Source organism: Piliocolobus tephrosceles, chromosome 14, assembly GCF_002776525.5.
Source record: "Piliocolobus tephrosceles isolate RC106 chromosome 14, ASM277652v3, whole genome shotgun sequence".
NCBI classification, from domain to species: domain Eukaryota; kingdom Metazoa; phylum Chordata; class Mammalia; order Primates; family Cercopithecidae; genus Piliocolobus; species Piliocolobus tephrosceles.
The window spans coordinates 10,995,735-11,002,008 of NC_045447.1; the positions used below are offsets into that span (position 1 = coordinate 10,995,735).

A 6,274-nucleotide genomic window follows, 5' to 3' on the forward strand; every position below is an offset into this window, starting at 1 on the left:
TTTCACCATGTTGGCCAGGCTGATCTCAAACTCCTGACCTTGTAATCTGCCCGCCTTGGCCTCCCAAAGTGCTGGGATTACAGGCGTGAGCCACCACGCCCGGCCTGTCCTCCTTTCTCTTCCAGCTAGATGGGATCCTTTCACCGGCGCAGTCCCCATAGCACATCTGCAGAGCGCAGTTTTAGCAACTGTCACTTCTCCATGAGGCATTCTTTTAATTTAATTTATTTGTTTTATTTTATTTTATTTGAGACAGCGTCTCACTCTGTCGCCCAGGCTGTGGTGCAATGGCATGACCTCGGCTCACTGCAGTCTCTACCTCCTGGGCTTAAACCATCCTCCCACATTAGCCCCCCCAAATAGCTGGGACTACAGGCACATGCCACCACGCCCAGCACATTTTTGTATTTTTTGTAGAGACAGGGTTTTGCCATGTTACCCAGGCTGGTATCAAACTCCTGAGCTCAAGCAATCCTGCCTTGGCCTCCCAAAGTGCTAGGATTACAGGTGTGAGCGACTGTGCCCAGCCCTTTTTATTATTGTTATTATTATTATTTTGAGATGGAGTCTTGCTCTGTTGCCCAGGCTAGAGCACAGTGGCGCAATCTCGGCTCACTGCAACCTCACTTCCCCGGTTCAAGCAGTTCTCCTGCCTCAGCCCTGCAAGTAGCTGGGATTACAGGCACCTGCCACTACGCCTGGCTAATTTTTGTATTTTTATTAGAGACAGGGTTTTGCCATGTTGGCCAGGCTGGTCTTGAACTCCTAACCTCAGGTGATCCACCTGCCTTGGCCTCCCAAAGTGCTGGGATTACAGGTGTGAGCCACCGTGCCCGGCCTGTGTTTTAAGAGACACAGTCTCGCTCTGTCTTCCAGGTGGAGAGTAGTGGTGCAATCATGGTTCACTGTAGCCTCGACCTCCTGAGCTCAAGTAATCTTCCCACCTCAACCTCTTGCGTAGCTGGGACTACAGGTGCATGCCACCACGCCTGGCTGATTTTTAACCTGTTTGTAGAGAAGGGTCTTGGGTGGGCAAAACTCTGTCTCTTTTTAAAATTTTTTAGAGGGAGAGAGAGAAGGCGGGGGTGGGGGGGTTCTTACTGTGTTGCCCGGGCTGGTCTCGAACTCCTGGCCTCAGACAATCCTCCTGCCTCAGCCTCCCTCAGCACTGGGATTACAGGCATGAGTGGCCGCGCCCGGCCTCCTGTGGGTTCTTCTTTACTACCCAGACCCTGAGTATTGGTTGGGAGCTGGATAGGACACTGAGACTTGACATTTCTTGTGTGGAACAAAGAACATTAGCTGGGCTGGGATGGGGGTGGACATCTAAATATTCTTGGGTGAAAATGCTTTGGTCAAAATGTTCTGGAAATGGTCCCCACCCACAAGGAAGAAACCTTTTACATAATTATGTAGAGCCAGCCACACCATTCCAGAGAGGATCGCCCCGTGTTGTAAAAGCAGAGGCTCATTAAATCTACTAACGTAGTTTTCATTGCTGTTGTTCTTTGTTCAAACGAAGAAGCGAGACCCACCCCAAAGGAGTTTTTTGTCTATTTCTAGCTAAGCGGAACACTGCTGACACCTCTGGGCTGGCAGTTTTCTTATTTATTTTCATGTTTAATTTTGTGGATACACACTAGGTGTGCATATTTATGGGGTACATGAGATGTTTTGATCAGTCATACAATGTGTAATAATCACATCCTGGAGAGTGGAGTATCCATCCCCTCAAGCATTTATCCTTTGTCTTACAAACAATCCAAGTATATTCATTTAGTTTAGTGGGTTTTTTTTTTTGACACAGAGTCTCACTCTTGTTGCCCAGGCTGGAGTGCAGTGGCGTGATCTCGGCTCACTGCCACCCCCGCCTCCTGGGTTCAAGCGATTCTCCTGCCTCAGCCTCCCGAGTAGCTGGGATTACAGGCACACGCCACCACACCCAGCTAATTTTTGTATTTTTAGTAGAGATGGAATTTCACCGTGTTGGCCAGGCTGGTCTCAAACTCCTGACCTCAAGTGATCTTCCCGCCTCGGCCTCCCAAAGTGCTGGGATTACAGGTATGAGCCATCGCACCTGTGCAGCCTCTTTTGGTTATTTTTAAGTGTACAATTAAATTATTATTGATTATAGTCACCCTGTTGTGCTATCAAATACTAGGGCTTGTTCATTCTGTAACCAGAAAGGGGTCCCGATCCAGACCCCGAGGGAGGGTTCTTGGATCTTAAGCAAGAAAGAATTCAAAGTGAGTCCATAGAGTTAAAGCAAGTTTATTAACAAAGCGAAGGAATAGGCCGGGTGCGGTGGCTCATGCCTGTAATCCCAGCACTGTGGGAGGCCGAGGCGGGCGGATCACGAGGTCAGGAGATCGAGACCATCCTGGCTAACACCGTGAAACCTCGTCTCTACTAAAAATACAAACATTAGCCGGGCGAGGTGGTGGGCACCTGTAGTCCCAGCTACTCGGGAGGCTGAGGCGGGAGAATGGCGTGAACCCAGGAGGCAGAGCTTGCAGTGAGCCAAGATCACACCACTGCACTCCAGCCTGGGCCACAGGGTGAGACTCTGTCAAAAAAAAAAAAAAAAAAAGCGAAGGAATAAAAGAATGGCTACTGCATAGACAGAGCAGGAGGGCTGTTGGTTGCCCATTTTTATGGTTATTTCTTGATGACATGCTAAACAAGGGGTGGATGAGTCATGCCTCCCTTGTTTAGAGCACATAGGGAGACTTCCTGACAGTACCATGGCATCTGTAACCTGTCATGGCGCTGGCAGGAGTGTAGCGGTGAGGACGACCGAGGTCACTCTCGTCGCCATCTTGGTTTGGGTGGGTTTGGGCAGCTTCTTTACTGCCACCTGTTTTATCAGCAAGGTCTTTAGGACCTGTATCTTGTGATGAGCTCCTATCTCATCCTGTGACTTAGAATGCCTTCACCGTCTGGCAATGCATTCCAGTAGGTCTCAGCCTCATTTTACCCAGCTCCTATTTAAGATACAGTTGCTGTGATTCAAACGCCTCTGACATTTCTATTTTTTGTGCCCATTAACCATCCCCGCCTCCTCCTTGCCCCCCGACTACCCTCTCCAGCCTCTAGTAACCATCCTTCTACTCTCTATCTCCATGGGCTCGATTGCTTTGTTTTTTTGTTTGTTTGTTTTTACCTTTTTGTTGCCCCCACAGGGGAGACCCCCTCCAAAATGTCAATTTGCTTTAATTTTTAGATCCCACAAATAAGTGAGGACACGCGATGTTGGTCTTTCTGTGCCTGGCTTAATGTAGTGACCTCCAACTCCATCCATGTTGTTGCAAATGACTGAATCTCGTTCTTTTTTATGACTGAATGGTACCCCATTGTGTGTACGTACCGCATTTTCTTTATGCATTCATCTGTTATGGACACTTAGGTTGCTTCCAAATCTTGGTTATTGTGAACAGAGCCACAACAACCACGGGAGTGCAGATATCTCTGTGATGGGCCGATTTCCTTTCTCTGGGTATATACCCAGCAGTGGGATTGCTGGATCATATGGTAGCTCTATTAGTTTTTTGAGGAACCTCCAAACTGTTCTCCATAGTGGTTGTACTAATTTACATTCCCACTGTGAACCCCGAAAATTTGAGACAGGTCTCAGTTAAATTAGAAAGTTGATTTTGCCAAGCTGGGGATAGGCACTCGTGATACAGCCGCAGGAGGTCCTGATGACATGTGCCCAGGGTGGTCAGAGCACAGCCTGGTTTTATACATTTTAGGGAGACCTGAGACATCAATCAACATGTGTAAAATGGGCCGGGCGGCGGCTTACGCTGTAATCCCAGCACTTTGGGAGGCTGAGGTGGGTGGATCACTTGAGGTCAGGAGTTCGAGACCAGCCTGGCCAACATAGTGAAACCCATCTCTACTAAAAATACAAAGCTTAGCTGGATGTGGTGGTGCATGCCTGTAATCCCAGCTACTCGAGGAGGCTGAGGCATGAGAATCGCTTGAACCCAGGAGGCAGAGGCTGCGGTGAGCCAAGATCGAGCCACTACACTCCAGCCTGGTCAACAGAGTGACACCCTGTCTCAAAAAAAAAAAAAAAAAAAAAGTAAAATGAACATTGGTTTGGTCTGGAAAGGTGGGACAACTTGAAGGAAAAGCAGGACAATTCAATGCAGGCACAGGGCTTCCAGGTCATAGGAAGAAAAGAGACAAATAGTTGCATTCTTTTGAGTTGATGATTAGCCTCTCCAAAGGAGGGAAGCAGATATGCATTTATCTCAGTGAGCTGAGGGGTGACTTTGAATAGAACGGGAGGTGGGTTTACTCTAAGCAATTCCCAGCTTGACTTCGTAATTCTGGGGGCCTAAGATATTTTCCTTTCACACCACCAACAGCTTACGGGGAGGTTCCCTTTTCTCCGCATCCTCATCAGCATTTGTTATTGCTTGTCTTTTGGATAAAGCCATTTTAACTGGGGTGGCATCTCATTGTAGTTTTGATTTGCATTTCTCTGATCAGTGATGTCAAGCACCTTTTCATATGCCTGTTTTGTGTTGAGCACTTTTTCATATGCCTGTTTTGTGTTGAGTGCCTTTTCATATGCCTGTTTGCCATTTATATGTCTTCTTTGGGGAAATGTGTATTCAAAGCTTTTGCCCATTTTTATTGGATTACTAGGATTTTTTTTCCTATAGACTTGTTTGAGCTCCTTACACATTCTGATTATCAATCTCTTGTCAGATGGCAGTTTTCTTAGTTTGTTGCCATAATGGTTTCAGAAAGATCAGGGTCCAATCTCAGAACACCTTGTCATTTTTCCTGCATGGATTCCCATCTTTATTCACTATTTCTCTGGAATCTTTCAGCTTGCTAATACTACCCCCAGTGGTTTTCTTCAAAAATAATATTGGCTCACACCTGTTATCCCAGCACTTTGGGAGGCCGAGGTGGGCGGATCATGAAGTCGGGAGATCAAGACCATTCTGGCTAACAACGGTGAAACCCCGTCTCTACTAAAAATACAAAAAATTAGCTAGGCGTGGTGGCACGTGCCTGTAGTCCCAGCTACTCGGGAGGCTGAGGCAGGAGAATGGCATGAACCTGGGAGGCGGAGCTTGCAGTGAGCCGAGATTGCACCAGTGCACTCCAGCCTGGGTGACAGAGCGAGACTCCGTCTCAAAAGAAAAAAATTATATTGGCCAGGTGCAGGGGCTCATGCCTGTAATCCCAGCACTTGGGAGGCCAAGGCAGGAGGATCACTTGAGCCCAGGGAGTTTGAGACCAGCCTGGATAACACAGTGAGACCCTACCTCTTAAAATACTACTACTACTACTACTACTACTACTACTACTAGTGCTGCTGCTACTACTACTAGTACTGATGGGGGCCGAGTGCAGTGACTCATGCCTGTAATCCTAGCACTTTGGGAGGCTAAGGTGGGCGGGTCACTCGGGATTGGGAGTTTGAGACCAGCCTGGCCAATATGGTAAAACCCTGTCTCTACTAAAAATGGAAAAAAAACTCACTGGGCATGGTGGTGTGCACCTGTAGTCCCAGCTACTTGGGAGGCTGAGGCATGAGAATCACTTGAACCTGGGAGGCAATGGTTGCAGTGAGCTGAGATCGTGCCATTGCACTCCACACTGGGCGACAGCATGAGACTCTGTCTCAAAAATTAATAATAATAATAGTATTGATGGGAAGAGAGAGTTGGGAAGGGCTGAAAAATTACTTTTTGGGCACTGTGCTCACTGCTTGGGTGATGAGATCAGTCCTGCCCAAAACCTCAGCGTCATACAACATACGCATGGAACAAACCTGCAATGTACCCCCTGCATCTAAAATAAAAGTTGAAATAAAAATGATAATACTATTAGAGGCTGAAGTGGGAGGATTGCTTGAGCCCAGGAATTTGAGGCTGCAGTGAGCTTTGATTATTCCACTGTACTCCAGCCTGGGCGACAGAGTAAAACCCTGTCTCAAATAAAATAATAACAGGTTGGGCATGGTGGCTTATGCCTGTAATCCCAGCACTTGGGAGGCTGAGGTGGGTGGATCACGAAGTGAGGAGTTCAAGACCAGCCTGACCAACATGGTGAAACCCCATCTCTACTAAAAATATAAAAATTAGCTGGGCGTGGTGGCACGCGCCTGTAGTCCCAGCTACTCAGGAGGCTGAGGCAGGAGAATTGCTTGAACCTGGGAGGCGGAGGTTGCAGTGAGCTGAGACTGTGCCACTGCACTGCAGCCTGGGGGACAGAGCAAGACTCCATCTCAAAAAAAAAAAAAAAA

At 47.7% G+C, this 6,274-nt stretch overlaps 1 protein-coding gene across 2 annotated transcripts in view; it reads left to right on the forward strand.

Moving 5' to 3' along the window:
• NIBAN2 (niban apoptosis regulator 2) overlaps positions 1–6,274 on the forward strand; it is a 64,581-nt gene that overhangs the window by 52,555 nt on the left and 5,752 nt on the right. The gene's annotated exons all lie outside the window — the stretch shown is intronic.